Source organism: Ceratotherium simum, chromosome 13, assembly GCF_057802395.1.
Source record: "Ceratotherium simum simum isolate JZ-2026a chromosome 13, ASM5780239v1, whole genome shotgun sequence".
Taxonomy (NCBI): domain Eukaryota; kingdom Metazoa; phylum Chordata; class Mammalia; order Perissodactyla; family Rhinocerotidae; genus Ceratotherium; species Ceratotherium simum.
The window spans coordinates 30,629,268-30,651,180 of record NC_141912.1 but is presented as its reverse complement, the minus strand read 5'-3'; the positions used below and the strand labels follow the sequence as shown (position 1 = coordinate 30,651,180).

Here is a 21,913-nt window from a genome sequence, read left to right as displayed (position 1 = left end):
TCTGAGCTTGTTAGAAAGTGGGAGTCCCTGGAGCTCAGTGGCTGGCATCCGCCTGTTCTTCTGGAGAGCAGATTCAGACCTGCTGACCCAGCTCCCTACTCTGCTAACAAGAGTGGGAGGGAAGGAGCCTCGAGGGCATCTAGCTCTGGGTCTCCTCAACACACTTCCAGGCTCTGGCTACAACTGCTCACCAGGGTCTTCAGCCTCTGCAGAGACCCTCTCAAGCATTTCCAAGTGTACCAAGTAGTTATTTTCAAAGCTACCTGCTCATTTTCCATTTTTGTCTTCAAATATGGCCACAACCTATTGATTTTCTTCTGGGCAATATACCTTTTCCACTTCGTTACGCTAAATAAGCGTGCCAATTTGCGCAATCCATTCTCAATGAAAATGTTTTATGTTTTTTCCCCCTGATAATGGCTTCCAACTCTGCCACATTTAACCTTTTTTCCCTACTGGATGGTGGGTTCCTTCATAATTACCTGGGTATATCCTATGATTTTACAGTTACTTTATGTTACTTGGACAGTCTCGTTGTGGTATTTAAAAAATTAATTCTGTTACAACTTTAATCTCAACTTGATATGAAAATACAAATCCTATGTAGTGCTGTATGTCAATTATATATCTATAAAATGGAAAAAAGTGCCACTAAAAAGGTGGGCACATACTGTTTTAGGCAGATTTAATATATAATGGTATATGTAACATACTGAAATTTTCATTCCTTAAAGATGACCAAAAACAGTCTTCATTGTGCAAGCAAAAGAATATCGTTACCCACAGGGGAATAAACTCAGTTTGGCCATGGCCGTTGCTTCTATAGTATTGAAGCCAGAAGGTAATGGAGCAACACCTGTGAGAGCTTCAAGGCGAAAAATGTGCCTCTAACAAGCTTTGCCCAGTCAAGTTGTTGCTCCTGTAATAGGGAAGCAGGTTCGCATTGTAAACTCTGCAAGGACTCAGATAATATATCACCTGAGGACACTCCCTGAGCAAGGTTATTACTCAAACTCAAGTTCCAAAACAATGAAAGATGGATCAGAATGTTTAACAACTCAAGACTGAGGAAGTCATGGCTAGAGAGGAGGACAGGAGTATTATTAATGCTAATAACAGCTACCATTTTTCAGTTGGTCATATGGCCCCAGCACTGTACAAAAAACTGTATATATATTTTTTCAAAATAAATATAGTTTATTTTATGAATAATATCCCATTTATAACAGTAGTAGCATTATCCCCATTTCAAGTATGAGAAAACCAAGGTTCAGAAAGTTGAAGTAATTTGTCAGGATAAACTTGTTAGCAAGTCATAGAGCTGGAATTCCAAAATGTAATCCAAAAAGTTCCTAAGGTTCCCACAGTGTATTTTGTTATAATATCTTTATTCTTCTTTTATACTTATCTATGTTTTCTATTTACTTTAAATGAAATATACATTATTTTTGAAATAGAAAACCAATAATTTTTTTAAAAGAAGAAAATACAAATCTTGATGATTTAATTAGCTTGGTTTTCCATAACAAATGCTGTAGGCTGGGTGGCTTAAACAATAGAAATTTATTTTCTCACAGTTCTGGAGGCTGGAACATCCAAAGTCAAGGCAGAGTCCTTGCTGATGGGAGCTCACTTCCTGGCTTACAGACGGCCACCTTCTGTGTCCTCACATGATGGACAGACGGAGCAAGCTCTCTGGCATCTCCTCTTATAAGAGCACTAATGTCATCATGAGGGCCTCACCTTCATGACCTAATTTAAACCTAATTATCTCCCAAAGACCCCATTTCCGAAAACCATCACACTGGGGGCTAGGGCTTCAACATATGAATTTGGGGGGACACATATTCAGTCCATAACACTTGCCTTCCCTTCTCTCCCAAGTAAGTTAGTGCTCTGACCCTGGCTGTTGGTTTAAGAGCATATTAATTTAGGTGAGATAGTGGTTATAACAAATAAACTCCCAAATTTCAGTGGCTCAAGTGGTTTGAGCCATTGAAAATTTGAGCCATTTGTGGCTCAAATGGCCACAAAAGTGGTTGTTTCTGCTTCTAAGCTGCCCAGTGTGGTTCTAATGGAGCAGTGTGTTGGGGAGGTTGGGAGGCAGCACCATCTGCTCCACACAATCATTCAGGGATTCAGGCGGACAGAGTTTGTACCATGTTCACTATGTGGCTCTTAAGGTGGCTGTGGTCATTTTCATCCAGAAGAAGACAGAATGAAGAGCATAGAAGAGCAAATTTGTGGATTTTTATCTTGTTGTTTTATAAATCTTCATTGCAGATATTATGAAAAGTAACACTTTTCTATGTGAGTTATTATTTTTACCATGCCAAAATTTCAAATAGAGATGGCCAGTTTTTTTCTGGTGTATGTGCTTGGCTGAGGAGCCAATGGGGCGAAGCTACCATCTGTGGGATTATGACTGAATGCCTCTAAGTCAGAATCCCGCTGAGGCAGAACCATATGGCAGTGCCACGGTGGCCTCAGTTAGCCTTGGATAGCCGGTTCCCTGCAGCCCCCGCCAGCAGGCCGCGACGCGCGTGGCCCCCGTGTCATCACGGCGTGCCCTGCCACACGGGACCGAGGTCCGGTGCGGAGAGCCCCTTGTCCTGGGAAATGGGGTTTGGCCAGAAAGGCGGCCACCCCCTTGCCCGTCATGCAGTGCACATTGGTGGTGAACCTGGTGCTAAACCATTCGTACACGACCTGCTTCTGGGTCGGGGTTTCCTACATAGCAGAGCAGCTCCCTTGCTGCAATCCACTGAAAGTCAGCCCTCGACACAAGGGTTTGTAAAAAAGAGAACAAAAATAAAAAAGTAAAGATTAAAAAATAAAGAAAAAGAGATGGTTGGTTTTTTAGTTTTTTACTTTATCATTTCTAGATTTAGGTCATATTTAGAAAGGTCTTTGCTATAATAATATTATAAAGTATTTACTTTCAATTTTCTAGGTGGAGGGAAAGGGGAGAAGAGGGCAGAGGTGGAAGGGAGGAAAAATGTGAAAGTGAAGGAGGAGGCAAGGAGAGATGAGGAGAGGAGAAGAGAAGGATGGTTTAGTGTTCTAGCATGCAGAGCTCTTGTTTTATAATTTAAAGAATCTCCTAAATTCATGAGTCAAGGCTTATCTGCTTAGGATAGACCACAAGGAGTCTGATTCTTCAAAATTGGCTATGTGATAACCAACAGCTTCCATGAGCTGAAGGCCATTCTCTGGAGAATGGGGCAGCTGTGAGTCTTTAGTAATAACACTGATAGCAGCTGAGGCTTGGGTGTACTAAATCTTGGTGGGGTACCAAAAGCGCCTGCTACAGTCCATCTTTTGCACTAATCAGTTCCACTTTCTCCTTACATTGAGTTACTCCATGTGGGCCCAGCTTCTTCAGAATTCTGGTAGGTCGTAACTTGTAGAAAACCTAGCAAAGGACAACTAGGACTGTTAGTGAAATGAAGAAGCCTTTGCTGCAGTTGGTTCCAAGGCCACAACACATCACCAAGAACCACCCGTTCTAGAGTCTCCTAAATCTTGGATAACACTTCTGGTGGTCTAGGTAGCAATCTAATGATTTTACCCAAATCCTCAGCTCTGAGGAGTCTGAGTTCCTGGTTTCCACAACTTTATGACCTGCGGTTGCTATCCTGTCCACTTACAACTAAAAATGGATGTGGGAATACCAAGCGAAGCCCTCATAGATCACCTGAGTGCCAAACATATTGCTGTCTGCTCTCGTCATGCTCCCCATGATATTTGGAATCAATTTTTGCTGCCTATACAGTAACTCCTTCCCTTGTCCAATGGTCTACTGGCATGAGGAGCCCAAAGAGAACAGGTGGCAGCCATAGCTCTAAATGTAGTGGGACTTTTACTGTGTTCCCCAATGGAAGCACTCTTCTCAGGGAACATGAACTTCTAGAGCAGCAGAGCCTGTTGAGGGGATAGGAGGCATAAACACCTGCAGTGGATTACCAGGAGTGATGTGAGTAGAGTCACTCTTATTCCACACCTGGTTGTCATACTTAATCAGCCCTTTGAGGTCACAGCATCATATAATGGCTGTTGTTTTTAAACCATTGTGTATGCTTTATCCTGCAGGACAGCACCCTTTCTTGCAGGGTGTCATCTTCAGCATGCTTCTACACTTTCAAGAGGCCCTTCCAATGCTCTGTCAGCTGGAAGCTTCTGTAGGGTGTGGTATGGGGGTAGGACTAGTGGATCTCATGCTCAGTGCCACACTGCCTTTGTTGTAGAGTAAGTTCGTTAGTCCGGGGCACTGTTATGTACAGGTTTCATATTAGAAGATCATACCTACGTGAGTGCTTAAATAATGGTTCTGAATGAAACACTGGGAAGAAAGAGCAAACTGCTACCTGGAATACATGTCAATCCAGATTAGGATGAATGCCTAATCTTTTGAGGGTGGAAGAGTAACAATGATATCAGCTTGCCACCAAATGGCAGGTAGGTTTTCATGAGGGTTGGTGCATATTGGAATTTATTTGTTGCTGGAAGGTCACACATCAGTTTTGGCAGTAACTATGTCAACCGTGGTGAGAGGAAGCCCACACACAGTCACCCTCTTTGCCACCATGCATACTCCTTTCATGAGCCTGTTGTGCAAGCTCTTGGCTGGCTAAGGACAGAAGCTGGCTAATGTCTACTGGTTGAGTCATCCTGTGCACTTGGTTGTTTAATGTCTCTTGTATAGTGGATAATTTCTGGTGAGCATTAACAAACACTTGATACAAAAGATCCTAACATTTTGTGTCTACTATATGCCTCTTCCCAGATATCCCTGTCCCTGATCTTCCCTTCTTGTTCCTTCAAGGACCCTGATCAACTAGATAAGCCATTGCCACTGCCTGTGAGTTTGTGCATATTCCTACTTCAGGCCACTTTTATCTCTATGAAAGGAGTGGATGAGTAGGAGCAGCACCTGAAGTTCTGCCCATTGGAAGGAAATTTCCACACTGTCTTCGGTCATCACTGAGTGGAGCTATAGTGCAGCAGCTGTTTGCTTTTAGCTCACATCAACATAGTGAGCCAACATATTTGTGAGCCAATATCAGTTTTTTTTTTTGCTTATGTTGGCTGGTCATAGGAACTCCCTATTAGATCATAGGCAAGAGGTAAGGAATGGGCAAAGGTATAACAGTGGTAGGTGGCATGGGGGTCCGAGCAATTTGTTATGCAACTAATTTGTGACAGATATTTCATCTTTGTGGGTATATGGTCTCTGTCCCAACTACTGGACCTGCTGCTGTAGTGCAAAAGCAGCTATAGACAATATCTAAATGAACAGATGTATCCGTGTTCCACTACAAGTTTATTATAAAAACGGGCAGTGGGCTGGATTTGACCCATAGGCTCAAGTTTCCCGACCCCTGTGCTAGTCCAATCCTGGATATACCACTTCCATCTTAGAGTGGATTGCTGCTGGGATCTGACAGTACCCAGATTATGAAAGGTATATGTAGTCAATGGTCCTTTGATGTCCTATGATAAGATTCTCCATCTCTACCACGGCCCAACAACATTCCTGGAGCTGTTTGTTGAATGGTGTATAGTTCTCCACAGCAGATGGCTGTGCTTGTTGCTCCCGAGGCTTAGGGGTCTGCATTGAAGACCCTCATATTGGGAATTGCCAGGGATACCAGATTCCACATGGCAACTTTTCCTACCACACATACCTTTAGTACTATGATATCTGCTGGGTCAGGTGGCCTAGGTAACAAGGCTACTTACCATAACCTGGACATGGTTTTGGCTTCCACTTAAAACCAGCAACCTTTCATGTCACTTGCTATGTAGCTCAGAGCAATATTGCCATAATATGGAACATGCTTCCTCTAAAACCTGAAGAGAGCTACCAAATGTGGGGCTGATGCCAAATGTGACAGGAGGTGCAAAGTGCTATAACCTGTCCTTTACTTCTGAGAGAATGTTCCATCATGCCACAGACCACTGGATCCCTCAAAATTTACCAATGTGGCAGACCTCCGCATCTTTGAATAGTTTTAATGACCTACCATTGGGATGCATTCAAGGACATTCCAGTTCTTGCTCATCAGAGCCTAGTAACACAATGTTATCAATATATTGGACCAATGTGATGTTCTGTAGAATGTCCAGATGGCTCAGTCACTTCCTTTGTTTGGAAAATATTCTTTACTGGTAAACAGAAATTATCTTCCATGTTTTTTTAAATAATATTTTTCCAGCTTTATTGAGATATATTGATAAATAACATTGTGTCAGTTTAAAGTGTGCAACATGATGATTTGATATATGTATATATTGAAAAATGATTACAACAATAAGTAAATTAATTCATCCATCCCTTCACATAGTTACCTTTGTGTGTGTGTGTGTGTGTGTGTGTGTGTGTGTGTGTGGCAAGAACATTTAAGACCTACTCTCTTAGCAACTTCCAAGTATACAAATCAGCTTTGTTACCTACGGTCACCATGCTGTACATTAGATCCCCAGAACTTATTCATCTATGACTAGAAGTTGTACCCTTTGACCAACATCACCTATTTCCCCCACGCCCAGCCCCTGGCAATCACCAATCTATTCTCCCTTTCTATGAGTTCAGCCTTTTTAGAGTCGACATATAAGTGAGATCATACAGTATTTGTCTTTCTCTGTCTGATGACACTTTTTTATATTTTTTTATAATTTTATTTTATTTATTTTTTCCCCCAAAGCCCCAGTAGATAGTTGTATGTCATAGCTGCACATCCTTCCAGTTGCTGTATGTGGGACGCGGCCTCAGCATGGCCGGAGAAGCGCTGCGTTGGTGCGAGCCCGGGATCCGAACCCGGGGCGCCAGTAGCAGAGCACGTGCACTTAACCGCTGAGCCACAGGGCCGGCCAACTGTCTGACTTATTTCACTTAGCATAATGCCCTCAAGGACCATCCATGTTGTCACAAATGGCAGGATTTCCTTCATTATATGGCTGAAATTCCATTACATAATGCGTTTGTGTGTGTGTGTGTGTGTGTGTATAAAATCTTAATCCATTCATTCATTCAAGGACACTTAGTTTGTTTCCATGTCTTGGCTATTATGAATAATGCTACAATAAACATAAATGTGTAGCTATCTCTTCGAAGATAGTGATTTTGTTTCTTTCAGATATATACCCAGAAGTGGGATTGCTGGATCATATTGTAGTTCCATTTTTAATTTTTTGAGGAATCTTTATACTGCTTTCCACAGTGGCTGGACCAATTTACATTCCTGTCAAAAGTGTACAAGGGTTTCCTTTTCTCCACATTTTCACCAACACTTGTTATCTCTTGTCTTTTTGATAATAGGCATTCTAACAAGTGTGAGGTGAAATCTCATTATGGTTTGATTTCAATTTCCTGATGATTAGTGATATTGAGCACCTTTTCATGTACCTGTTGGCCATTTGGAAGTCTTCTTTGGAAAAATGTCTATTCAGGTCCTTTGCCCATTTTTAAATCAAATTATTTGCTTTTTTTCTATTGAATTGTATGAGTTCCTTATATTTTGGATATTAACCCCTTATCAGATATATAATTTGAAAATATTTTCTTCCATTCAGCATGTTGCCTTTCTGTTTTGATGATGGTTTCCTTCACTAAGCAGAAGCTTTTTAGTTTGATGTAGTCCCACTTGTTGATTGTTGCTTTTGTTGTCATATCCAAAAAATCATTGCCAAGAACAATGTCAAAGGGCTTTTTCTCTATGTTTTCTTCTAAGAGTTTTATGGATTCAGGTCTTACATTTCAGTGTTTAATGTATTTTGAGTTAATTTTTATGAGTGGTGTAAGATAGGGGTCCAATTTCATTCTTCTTAACGTGACTATCCAGTTTTCCCATTACCATGTTTTGAAGAGACTATTCATTCCCCATTGAGTATTCTTGGCTCCCTTGTCAAATATTAATTGACTGTATATACATTGTCCAATCTGTTTTTTCTACACCAAAAAGCAATTCTCCAGTTCTCAGTGGACAGTGACTGGGTGTCCTACATTATAATTCAATTCCAACACTTCTACCTGGAGATAGAATCAAATCCCACAGATTAAGGGCTTAGTCCTACAAGACTTCCCCCACTTCACGGGCCAATTGTAAGTCCAAGTGGCTACCTGTGCTCTATACAACTGGCTATAAATCAGAGGTTCCCAGGACTCCCTCCTTAAGTTCAATTAATTTCCTACAGCCACTCACAGAATAAAAAATACATTTACTTATGTTTACCATAAGGACCAAACATTTACTTGTGTTTACCAGTTTGTTATAAAAGGTACATACAAACAGCCTGATCAAGAGATACATAGGGAGAGGTCCAGAGGGGTTCTCAGCACAGGAGCTTCTGTCATTGTGGGACTGGGGTATGCCACCTTCCTGGCACGTGGATGCATTCACCAGCCTGGAAGCTCATCAAATCTTGTCCAAGAGTTAGTATTATTTATTTATTTATTTTTCTGTGTGAGGAAGATCAGCCCTGAGCTAATGTCTGTCACCAATCCTCCTCTTTTTGCTGAGGAAGACTGGCCCTGGGCTAACATCCATGCCTGTCTCCCTCTGACTTTATATGGGCCGCCCCCACAGCATGGCTTGATGAGCAGTGTGTCAGTGTGCGCCCGGGATCCAAACTCCGGGCCCCCGCAGCGGAGTGCACGCACTTAACCGCTAGGCCACCGGGCCGGCCTCCCAAGAGCTTTATAGAGCTTCATCTCTAGCAAATCCCACCTTCCCAGTGGTTGGTGGGTGGGCCTGAAATTTCCAACCCTCTAATCAATTGGTCTTTTTGGTGACAAGCCTCATCCTGAGTCTCTCTAGGGGCCCCAATCTAGGTTATCTCACTTGTATAAACTCAGATGTGTCAAAAAGGGGCTCCCTGTGAGTAACAAAAGACACTCCTATCACTCTGGAAATTCCATGGGTTTTAGGAACTCTGTGCCGGGAACCAGGGACAAAGACCAAATGCATTTCTTATTATACCATCCATGGGTTATTTACAGGCTCTTGATTCTGTTCCATTGGTCTGTGTGGCTGTTTTTATGACAGTACCATACTGTTTTGACTACTATAACTTTGTAATACGTTTTGAGATCTTGAATTGTGATGCCTCCAGCTTTGTTCTTTTTTTCTCAGAATTGCTTTGGCTACTTGTGGTCTTTTGTGGTTCCATACGAATTTCTTCTTTCTACAGTATGATAGAGAGCAGGAGAAGTAACATAACCCTGGGGAAAAATAGAAAGTATAGTCTTATTTGTCCCATGTGAATATTAACAACTTCTGATCCTCTTTTTCATAGGTATTCAATGCATTAGCATATCAATAGTCATTGCCACATACCAGTAGCTCTGTAAATCTGCTCTATTAAAGATATCACATTCAGCACACCTCCTGTAATTGGGGCTAATTATTAATTAAGTTTTCAGTAATCCACTATCATTGGCAATGATCCATCCAGTTTTTGCAAGAACCACAGTGGTGTGTTAAATGGGTATGTGAAGGGACGACCACTGCTGCATCCTTTAAGTCTTTGAGATGACATAACTTCTTTCATTGCCCCCAAGATGCAATATTGTTTTAATTTTCTGTCTTGGCTGAAGTGAGGAGGCTGTTTCTGGGGCTTCCACTTGGCCTTTATTAATGAAAGGCTTATATTCCATAGGTCAAAGAACCAGCGTGAGGGTTCTTGCAAACTCTAAATATGTCCACTGCAATAACCTATTTTGAAACTGTGCAAATGACCACTAAGTAGATGTGTGGACACAGAGGACCCACTGAGATATGGGTGGACCTGAGACAGGGCTCAACGTACTTCCTATTCCCTGTATGTGTCTCCTTTAATGGGGTTCATGACGGTGCTTTGGTTCCCCAGGTATCAGTGTCAAATTTGACTATGTATCCAATAGACCTAAAAGGATCTAGATATTCCCATTCTTCAGTGTATGAATAAGTGAATAAATGGCCATAGGTAACTTTATGGAAGGACTTGGGGAATTACTACTGTACACAATTGCCATGGTGTGCAGGGTACTTCTTCAGGGGACCTAGGCTCTCCTTCAACCAGTAGGCTCTGGATCTGGCAAGGCTCAGGTCTGGAAACTGGGCAAGGGATTGTAACCTTCTTTTGGGCAACTAGTCTCAGCCTTTGATTCATTCATTCTTGATCTATTAATTATAATATTAAGCAACACTCATGTTGGCTGCCCATCTATCTTGCCCCTAGAAACACCATGGTCTATTAGCCATTTCCAAAAATCCCTTGCAGTCAGAAGTTCATCACTTCCATTCTGACATTGCTGTTATTTTGGCAATTTTGCCCTTGTTTCTACCTTCCTGCCATCTGTCTTCTGGGTTTTTGGGATCCTATTATCCCCACTGATGCTAGGGAGCCTAGTTCTGTAATATCATGAGAGTCAGCCTCAGCCTACAAAGGACAGACACAGTGAGGTTGATACTCTGCTCACCTGATCATTTCTCATTGCCTGATAAACACAGTATCCTTTGGGCCCTTCCAAGGAAAATAGTCACCTGGTGTGTTTTCCAGTTTTATAGACTAGACTCATACCAGCATGATCACTTCTCTGAGCCTTTTCTCTCTTTCTCTTCAATCTGCCATGGCAGTTCTGGCATCTCTACTTCATTTAATGTGGGCCATCACTTTTTGTTAGAACAACTTTATTGCAATATAATTCACATATATAATTCAACTATTTAAAAGAACTAGTTTATAGCATATTCACAGAGTTGTGCTACCATCACCACAATCCATTTTGGAACATTGTCATCACCCCATAACCATTTATTCCTGAGCAGTCAGTCCCCATTTCCCTCCAAAACTCTCCTCATCCCTAGACACACACTAATCTACTTTCTGTCCATATGGCTTTGCTTATTATGGACATTCCATGTAAATAGAATCAAACAATCCATTTGATCTTTTGTTTCTGTTTTCTTTCATGGAGCTTAATGTATTCAAGGTTCATCCATACTTCATTCCTTTTTATTGCCAAATATTATTCCACTTCACGGATACCACTTTATTTCTTCATCAACTGATGAACATTTGAGTTGTTTCTACTTTTTAGTTATTATGAATAATGCTACTGTGAATATCGTGTACAAGTTTTTGTGTGGGCATACATTTTCATTTCTCTTGGGTAAACACCTAGGAATGGAATTGCTCAGTCATATAGTAACACTGTGTTCAAACTTGGAGGAACTGCCAGACTCTTTTCCAAAGTGGCACCACCAGTTTATATTCCCACCAGCAGTTTACAGGGGTTCCAATTTCTCCAGAACCTCACAGCACTTATTAATATTGGTGTTTTTTGTTTTGTTTTGTTTTTTGGTGAGGAAGATTGGCCATGAGTTAACACCTGTTGCCAATCTTCCTCTTTTTGCTTGAGGAAGAGCGGCCCTAATCTAACATCTGTGTCTATCTTCCTCTATTTTGTATGTGGGATGCCACCACAGCATGGCCTAATTAGTGGTGTAGGTCCACGGTCAGGATCCTAACCCACAAACCCTAGGCAACCAAAGTGGAGCACACCGAAGTTAACCCCTGTGCCACTGTGCCAGCCCCAATATTGGTCTTTTTGATTCTAGCCATCCTAGGAAGTGTGCAGTGGTATCTCATATTTTTGATTTGCATTTTCCTAAGGACTAATGATATGAAGCATTGTTTCAGATGCTTATTGACCATTTGTATATCTTCCATGGATAAATGTCTATCAAACATTTTTTTTTTTGCTGAGGAAGAGTTATCTTGAGCTAACACCCACTGCCAATCTTCCTCTTTTTTCGTATATGAGCTGCCACCACATCATGGCCACTAACAGACGAGTGGTGTAGGTCCATGCCTGGGAACTGAACATGGGCCGCCAAAGTGGAGCATGCCAAAATTAACCACTAGGCTACCAGTGCTGGCCCAAACATTTGCTCCTTTTTAAATTATTTTTTTTCTATTATTAATTTGGAAGAGTACCTTATATATTCTAGAGACTACATATCCTTACATATAAGATTTGCAAATATTGTCTCCCAGTCTGGGGCTATATTTTTACCTTTTGGATGGTGTCCTTTAAAGCACAAAAGGTTTTAAATTTGATGGAGTCCAATTAATGTATTTGTTCCTTTGTTACGTGTATTTTAGGTGTCATATTTAAGAAGCCATTGCTTAGTCTAGGGTCACAAAGATTTATGCATATATTGTCTCTTAAGAGTTTTACAGTTCTAGCATTTATATTTAGGTATTTGATCTACCTTGAGATAATTTTTTCATATGGTAGGAGGTAAGGGTCCAACTTCATTCTTTTGCATGTGGATACACAATTGTGTCAGCAGATTAGCCTTTCCTCATTGAAGTGGCTTGGCACTACTGTTGAAATTCAATTGACCGTAAATGTGAGGGTTGATTTCTGACCTCTCAATTCTATTCCATTATCTATATGTCTGTCCTCATGCTGGTAATACACTGTCTTGATTACTTTAATTTTGTAGTAAATTTTGAAAATGGGAATGTGAGTCCTCAAACTTTGTTCTTTTTCAAGAGTGTTTTATCTAGACCTTTGATTTCCACATGATTTTAAGATGAACGCATCAGTTTCTGCAAAGAAACCAGCTGGGATTTATACAGAGATTGCATTGAAACTGTACATTGATTAGGAGATATAACTATTTAACAGAACTTTTTCATCATCTCTTATTGAAACTATATTCCCAGTGAACACTAACTCTCAATTCACTCCTTCCTCAGATCCTGTATCATAGCACCTGAAAAGATGCTCAACATCATTGATCAGTCAGGAAATAAATATCAAAGCCACAATGAGACAACGCCTCACATCCATTAGGATGACCTGTATACACACACATATATGTGCATATGCTGGCATTTGTCTATCTTATTTGGAGAAATGTCTATTCAATTCTTTTGCCCACTTAAAAATAGAGTTGTTTGTCTTTTTGTTGTTGAGTTGTTGGAGTTCTTTATGTATTCTTGATATTAATCACTTATCAGATCCGTGAGTGGCAAATATTTTCTTCCATTCTGTGGTTGCCTTTTAACTGTCAATATGGTCCTTTGATACACAGAAGTTTTTAATTTTGATGAACTCTCGTTAGCCTATTTTTCTTTTGTTGTCTATGCCTTTTGTGTCTTAACAAAAAAATCATTGCCAAGTCCAATGTCATGAAGATTTTCCCCTATGTTTTATTCTAAGAGTTTTACAGTTTTATGTCTTATGTTTAGGTCTTTCGTCTATTTTATATTAATGTTTGTATACAGTGTAAGGTAAGTGTCCAACTTCATTAGTTTGCATGTGGCTGTCCAGCTGTCCCAGCACCATTCGGTGAAAAGACTATTCCTCCCCCAATGAATGATCTTGGCACCTTTGTTGCAAATCAGTTGACCACCGACACATGGTTTTATTTATGGGCTCTCAATTCTGTTCCATTTATCTATATGTCTATTTATATGCCAGTACCACACTGTCTTGATTACCGTTGCTTTGTAGGAAGTTTGAAATTGAGAATTGTGAGTCCTCCTACTTTGTTCTCCTTTTATAAGATTGGCTATTGTAGGTTCCTTGAATTTCCATATGAATTTAGAATCAGTTTGTCAATTCCTAGAAAGAAGTCAGGTATTTGATAGGTATTGTGTTGAATCTATAGATCAACTTGGGGAGTATTGCCACCTTAACAATATTAAGTCTTCTAATGCATAAACATTTTTCTATTTACATAGATGTTTTTTAATTTCTCTTAACAATGTTTTGTAGTTTTCAGAGTATAAGTTTTGCATTTCTTTTATTAAATGTATTCCTAATATTTTATTCTTTTATGAGCTATTGTGAATGAAATATTTTCTTAATTTCATTCTTGAATTCTTTATTGTTTATTGTATAGAAATATCATTGATTTTTATATATTGACCTCATATCCTACCACCTTGCTGAATTTCTTTATTAGTTCTAAAGGCTTTTTAGTGGATTCTTGAGTTTTTTCTATGTACAAGATTATGTCATCTTTGAATAGAGGTAGTTTTACTTCTTCCTTCCTAATTAGAATGCATTTTATCTCTTTTTCTTGCTCAGTTACTCTGACTGGAACCTCTAGCACAATGTTGAATAGAAGTAGTGAGAGTGGACATCCTTGTCTTATTGCTGATTTAGGAGGAAAACAACCATTCTTTTGCCATTAAGTTTGATGTTAGTTTTAGGGTTTTCATAAATGCCCTTAAATAGATTGAAGAAATTCCTTTCTATTACTAGCTTATTGAGTGCTTTTTGTCATGAAAGGGTATCAGATTTTGTCAAGTGCTTTTTCTGCGTCTATTGAGATAAGCATGTGATTTCTGTTTTTTATTATATTAATATGGTGTCTTACATTAATTGATTTTTTGAATGTTAAACCAACCTTGCATTCCTGGAGTAAATTCCACTTAGTCATGATGTATAATTCTTTCTATATGTTACTGGATTCAAATTTCTGTATTTTATTGAGGATTTCTGTGTCTATATTCATAAAAGATAATTGCCCTCTCGTTTTCTTTTCTTGTGATATAATTTTGTGGTTTTGGTATCTGAACAATACTGGCCTCATGAAATGATATGATACTGTTCCATCCTCTTCTCCTTTTTGAAAGAGTTTATAAAGAATTGTTTTCAATTCTTCTTTAAATATTTTGTAGGCTTCACCTGTGGAGTGGCCCTGGGTGTTTTTTTTGTAATTTTGGATAACTGATTCAATCTTCTGACTTGTTATAGGTATATTCAGATTGTCTACTTCTTGAATTGGCTTTAGTAGTTTGTATCTTTCTATGAATTTGTCTATTTTATCTAAGTTATCTTTGGGATATAATTGTTCATAGTATTTTTTGATAATTATTTTCATTTCTGTATGGTCAGTCATAATGTCCTCTCTTTCACTGCTGATCCTAGTAATTTGAGTCTTCTTTCTCTTTCTCTCTCTCTTTTTTTTTAGTGATTCTAGATGAAGATTTGTCAGTTTTGTTGATTTTCAAAGGACCAAATATGATTTAGTGAATTTTATGTATTGTTTCTTTATTCTCTTTTGTCTATTAAATTTTCACTCTAATCTTTACTTTTTCCTTCCTTCTGCTTGCTTTTGGTTTCGTTTGCTCCTTTTTTATCTTTGACTTAAAGTGGAAGGTTAGGTAATTGAATTGAGATGCTTCTTTTTTAATGTAGGCATTACAGCTATAAATTTCCCACTATGTACTATTTTACTAGCCTCTCATAAATTTTGGCATGCTGTGTCTTCATTTTCATTAATTTCAAAGTATTTCCTAATTTTCATTTTGATATCTTCTTTGATGCATTGGTTATGTAGAAGTGTGTTATTTGATTTCCACGTTTGTGAGTTTCCCAAACTTCTTTTAGTTATGGGTTGATTTCTCATTTCATGCCACTGTGATAAAAGACATATTTTGTATACTTTCTATCCTTTTAAATTTATTAAAGTTTGTTTTATGACCTAGCTTATGGTTTACCCTGAGGAATGCTCCCTGTGCATTTGAAAAGAATGTATATTTTGCTGTGGTTCATTGAAGTGTTCCATAAATGTGTGTTAGGTTGATACTGTTGTTTTATAGTATTGCTAAAGTCTTCTTTTTCTTTGTTTATTGTCTGCATAGTTGTTCTATCCATTATTGAAAGTGGCATATTGAAGTCTCTATTATTGTCGTATTGTCTATTTCTCTCTTAATTTCTGTCAATTTTGTTTTCATGTATTTGGTGCTCAGTCATTAGGTGCATATACATTTATAATTGTTTTATCTTTCTGATGGATTGACCCTTTTATCACTATAAAATGTCCCTGTTTATCTTACTAACATTTTATAAAAAGTCTCTTTTGTCTGATATCAGTGTAGCTACTCCAGCTTCCTTATGGTTGCCATTTTTCTGAGATATCTTTTCCATCCTATTAATTTTAATTTATTTGTAATTGAATCTCAGGTGTGTCTACTGTAGACAGCATAGTTGTATCTTGTTTTGTTTTCAGTCTAACATGTTTTGTTTTCAGTCTACAATCTGTGCTTTGACTTTTTTAATCCATTTATATTCAATGTTAATGTTAATACAGTGGATTTATGATGCTATTTTACTTTTTGTTTTCTATGTGTCTCATGTCTTTTCCACCTCTCTATTCCTCTTTTACTGATTTTTTTTCATTAAGTGGATATTTTCTACCGTAATATTTTAATTATTTAGAAATTTTTCACTACAGTTTTGAGTTATTTTCTTACTAGTTACTCTAGAGTTTGCCATATGCTTATCTTAATTTATCAAAATCCACTTCAGATTTATATTAGCTCAATTTTGGTGTGAAATAGAAACACAACTCTCTATAGCTCTATTTCTACTTCTTCCTTTTGGGGCTGTTTTGTCATACAAATCATATCAAAATATGTTACAGACCCAATAATATGTTGTGATAATTATTACTTTATATAATTTTGGAGAGCTTGTATTGCTACGTTTTCAACGTCAATGATCTTTCTTCTGCAATTTCAAATCTACCATTAATTCCATCTCACATTCAGTGTATTTTTCAACTCAGACATTTTCATCTCTAGAAGTTTGATTTTGGTCTTTTATACACTTTCATGTCTCTTATGTAACTTTTTGAACATAAGGAACACATTTGCAATAACTGTTTTAGGGTCATTTACTGCTAATGCTTTAAATTGATTACTTTTCTCTTCCTTATGGGTTATATTTTCTTGTTTTCTTTGCATGCCCAGTTATTTTTTATTTTATGCCAGACATTATGATTTTACCTTATTAGGTGCTAGATATTTATACATTCCACAAATATTCTTCAGCTTTTGTGTCTGGACCACATTAAGTTATTTGGAAGTTGTTTGATCCTTTTGGGTCTTGCTTTTAATATGTTAGGTGAAATAGGACAATATTTAGGTTAGGGCAAATTATTCCCAACTACTTAAACAAGACCCTTCTGAATATTATACCTAATGCTTAGCAAATTATAAGGTTTTCCAGTCTGCCTGGTGGGAACAGGCACTACTCCCAGTCCTGTGGAGCACTAGGTACTGTTCCCCATAGTCTTTTTGGATTATTCTTTCTCTGTCCTTGGATAGTTTCTTTACACGCATGCACTGATGAGCTCAAGATGTGAGGGGAACCCTCTGCAGACTTCCAGTGCTTTTTCTGTTCAGCTCTCTTCTCTATGAGCCTTCACCTTCGATTGGCTGTCCTGGCCTCTCCAATTCACACTGTGGCCCCTCAACTCAGTGAGTCTGCTGGGCTCTGTTAGGCTCCTCTTCCCTGCACTGTGTCTTGGAAACTCCCTCCAGGAAGGAGGCTGGGCCTCATCTCTTTTGTTTTTCTTCTCTTAGGGATCACAATCCTTGTGCTGCCTGTTGTCCAAGGTCTGAATATCATTCTTTCATATGTTTATCTGAATATGTAGTTGTTTAAGACAGGAGAGTAAATCTGGTCTCTTTACCAGTTTTAATTTAATTTTAATTAATTTAATTTAATTTTTTATTTCGAATTAAAAACTCAGTTCATGGACTTTCGTTTTGTGCTGAAAGTCCATGAACTGAGTTTTTAATTCAAATTGCTTTAATTTTAATTTTTAAGAACTTATTTGGTTCTTTTGAAAATCAGATTGGTTATATTTAGTTTCCTATGTTCTGCAGCAATTTTTAATTTTGTCATTTTTTGCTGCAATTATCTTCAATTTTTCATTTTTTCTTCATATCATATATATAATATATATTTGTAGGTTTATATCATATCCTGGTTATATTATATTCTATGTCTAATAATTTCAATATTGAAGTTTATGAGCCTTTTTATACTATCCTTTGTTTCTACTGCTTCTTAATCAATCATAGTCTTTTTTCCACTTGTACTTCTACATTTCTTGCTATGAGCTGCTCTTTTTCCTTATGTAAGTATTTATATAGGTTCTTTAACATCTAGTTTAAACATAGATTTCCATAGAGTATTTGTTTCATTCTTCCAATTTTTGGGTCATCATCAGTCCAGGACAATTATAAACTAAATTTATGGCATGAAATTATTTTGGCCCAAAATTACAAAGCAAATTTGGACTACAGATCACAGAGGGCTAGCTCATGGTTGCAAATTCTCAGAAACAGTTTGCTCCTTTTTATTTTTGCCTGCTCAAAGGCAAATTTCCTAGGAATACTCTTGTATTAGGGGATGAAGCAGACTTTGTTTTGTTTCACCCTTACTCTGAGGACAGGAACATTGTTTCTCCAGATTTTCAGGGAGGGGATGTCTCTTATGCTCCCCACATGAATAAGCTCTGGGTGTCATGTCCTGTCTATTGCAGCTCATGAGCCTGAGAAAACCAAAGCTAAGATTTCTCCAGATTTGGCAAACGCCCTAAGAATAAAAACAACTTTTCTCTTTGAATTATTTGCCCACATTTTTATATATTGGCCTGAATGATTATTCTTGATTACTCTTGATTGTTCTACTAAACATTTGAATATTTTATTGATTATTTTTAGTTGTTTTTAGTGCAAGAGGCAGCCCTAAAACCTTGCCTACCATACTACTGGAAATGAAATCCTCATTAACTATTTTTTCATTCCTGCTATTTATCTGGCAACATTTTAGGTGCATAGAAGTTCACCTAAACCAATGCCACTTAGTGTGGTCTGTGAACCAGTGCTGGCCTATGAGGTGTTTGTTATCAGCCCACAATAAGATAGGTACAGAAATTGAAAGTGAGTATAAGCAAGAAAACCTCTACCTTATCTATTCCAAGACTGAACATTTATATTATGTCATTGGATCTGCTAAAACAGTTTGATTATTAGCTCTTCATGGACCAGACTGAGTAGCACAGTGTCTTAACGAGGATAGTTTTTTAGACTTTTGTTGGAGTCACAAAAATACTGATAAATGTTATGGATACCCTCCCAGGAAATATGTGCATATACAAAGAAATATAAAAGTTAATATAAAATGTCAGTGTATATATATGGATCCTCTCAAGTCTTATAGATCTTGGTTTTTTAATCCTAGTGACCAGACAAAAACAGGGAAAAGTAATCACTTCATCATCCCACAATGCCATTCCACTTATTTGTGAATATAAAAAAGTAGAAGAAAGCTGGATCCCATAAGAGACTGTCAAGGGAATAAGTTGAAAGATGTAATTTATTAGTCACTCATTCATCTAACCAAACTCAAGTGCCTACAATTTACCAGATAAAGTTCTGGTCTCAGATCACTGCTCCAAAAATGAAATTTGTTGTTCTTTTTCCATCTCTCATCCCCAACCTCCACCCTTCGAACCTGTACCCTCTTCCCATGTTAGGGGAATTCCACACTTAAAGAGTCTTGGTAGGAGGCAGAGACCACCTTCCTTCATAAAAGAAGGAAACCCACTTTCCCAAACATTCTTGCAGTTGGACATGTCATGAGGCTCCACCAGTCAGGTGACCACATGCTGGAGTCTGACTCAGGACATGATGACAGACAGGTGACAGATAGGCTGTACAAAATGCACTTGGGCACAGGTGGTGTGAGTGGCAGTATGTCACCCACTTGCCAGGAGCAGCAGAGACAGCAGTCCTAGCTGCAGGGTCCAGTGCCCAGCATCAGGAGCGTCCGTGGTATGAGCAGTGGCATCTGTGCCCAGCAGCAGCAGCAGTAGTTCCTACGTGGGATCTGAGGCCCTAATACTTTCTCTCTTTCTATTTATCTATCTATATTAACTTAGGTTAACATAGGTTAACTTAGAACAATTTGGAATCCATTGTTCACATCAATAAGTGGGTGAGAAATCCATGTACAAAATAGTTTCAGAGAGCAAGAATTCAGAAATTTTTTTCCAGCTGAATTGAGATGTAATAGACATAGAACATTGTGTACATTAGAGGTGTACAAACTGTTAATTTGATACACTTATATATTGCAAAATAATTAACACCATAGAGTTAGCTAACTAACACCTGCATCATGTCACATAATTACCATTTCTTTTTTGTGGTGAGAACACTTAAGAACTCTCTTAGCAACTCAGAGATTTTCTTTTGCTGAGTTGATAACCATTTCCAAAATCTTCCACCTGGACTCACCCAACTGTAGGGGAGTGTTACCACGTGAAGGGCATAATCTGCTTGCCACAAGACAAAAGCCTATCATCAAGAGGCAAGATGGTGGCAGAGAAAGGGCATTTATTAGACAATAAACTAGTGAATCAGAAGATAGGGGACTAGGGTCCCAAGGAATTATCTTAAGGGGGGCACAGAATCTTGAAGCAGTTATATAGGCCAATGGGTTATAAGGGAGGGGTTAGGAACGTTGACCCTCTGGTGTTACAGACTGGGAGTCACTACACCAGATCTTTCAGTTGTCATTGATGATGGCTATCAGCATAGACTCTGTCCAGGAGTCATCACATTCCTAAGGAACTCAAAAGAACAATGTTATTGACTTATTGCAGCTGGGAGGTACATGCACAAGCAGGGGCCATAAAATCTACAGAGCATGTATATCTCCTGGAAGGTACATATCCAGCTGGGTTAGTTAATCATAGGTTATTCAAAGTTACAATATAGTTTCTTTTACACAACATGGCTTCCCTTATATCAACCTTGTGTTGAGCCCGTATCAGGAGGAAGAAAATTTCTCTACCCTCTAGGTCCTTCCGGCTGGTCCAAGAATTTAATTGACGTGAGACAGAATAACAGGAGAAAATCAAACAAAGTTTATAACATGTATACATGGGAGAAACCCAGGAAACCTGAGTAACTAACCAGAATGGCCAAAGTCACCACCTTAAATATCATCTTCAGCTAACGACAAATGAGGATCTTGGGGGTAGTGATTTGGGACTTCAGAGGGCAGGAAGACAATTTACAAGGAAATGGAAATGCAAATGTTTGTTAAACAAGTTTTTGCTGGGCCATCTATAGACAATGTGACCTGAAACACACATTTTACACTACACTATAGTTATGTTATGGTATGAGCTCCTTCCTATGGTATTAGCTCCTTCAAGGAACAGACTTTCTATCTTAAATTCTTTTAGGCAGTTAGAGGAAAGGTCAAATTTTCTTTCAGAGTCTTTTGTTCTTAAAAAGTAATCAAGGTAAAAAGATACATTTTGGGGTGGCCAATTCTGATCCCACACACAATGTATTATCTCTCAGTGTATGTCTTGTCATTTTTTCCTAGGAAAAAAGAAACATGGATTTAAGACCCTTTACTACCCTGAACACTCCTCTGATCACTAGCATTAGTGGTTCCCAATCTGGCTGAGCACCAGGATTGCTTGTGGGCTTCTTACAAAATACACCAGCCTCTCCCCAGATCTAGTATCTCAGAATATTAGGCACAGAGCCCAAGAATCACTTATTTAACAAGCCCTACCCCTGAGGCTGATGCACAGCCATGTGAGAATCCAGGTCTACGTTCGTGCTACTAAATGTGTGACCTAAAGACCAGCAGCATCAGCACCAAACTGGTTATAAATGCAGATTCTCACACTCTATCCTAGACTGTCTATATCTTAATGAGATGTCCAAGGGATTCCTGTGCACACAAAAGTTTGGGACTCACTGGTCTTCATGGCTTCCAGATGAGGTTTCAGAACTGTGCAGTTGGCTCTGGGAGTGTGGTCTGATCAGATCACCTAGCACTGTAAGGTCCAGGATTCAGTCTTTGTTCCTTTCTCTTCTATAGTCATCACTTCCTTGGTGACTTCATCCGTTCTGAAGGCTTTAAATATCATTTATATAGTGTTTGTATTGTCCCAAATAGATTTCTCCAGTTAAGACATTTCTCCTAAATTCTAGACTCACATATCCAACTGCTAAAACTAACCTCACTTGCATCTCATAGATGTCTCTCTGTTTCAACTTTATTAATTGGATGTCTATG

General features: G+C 38.5%; 1 protein-coding gene across 1 annotated transcript in view; it reads right to left on the bottom strand.

Moving 5' to 3' along the window:
- LOC101398910 (class I histocompatibility antigen, Gogo-B*0103 alpha chain-like) overlaps positions 1–21,913 on the bottom strand; it is a 334,177-nt gene that overhangs the window by 168,380 nt on the left and 143,884 nt on the right. The gene's annotated exons all lie outside the window — the stretch shown is intronic.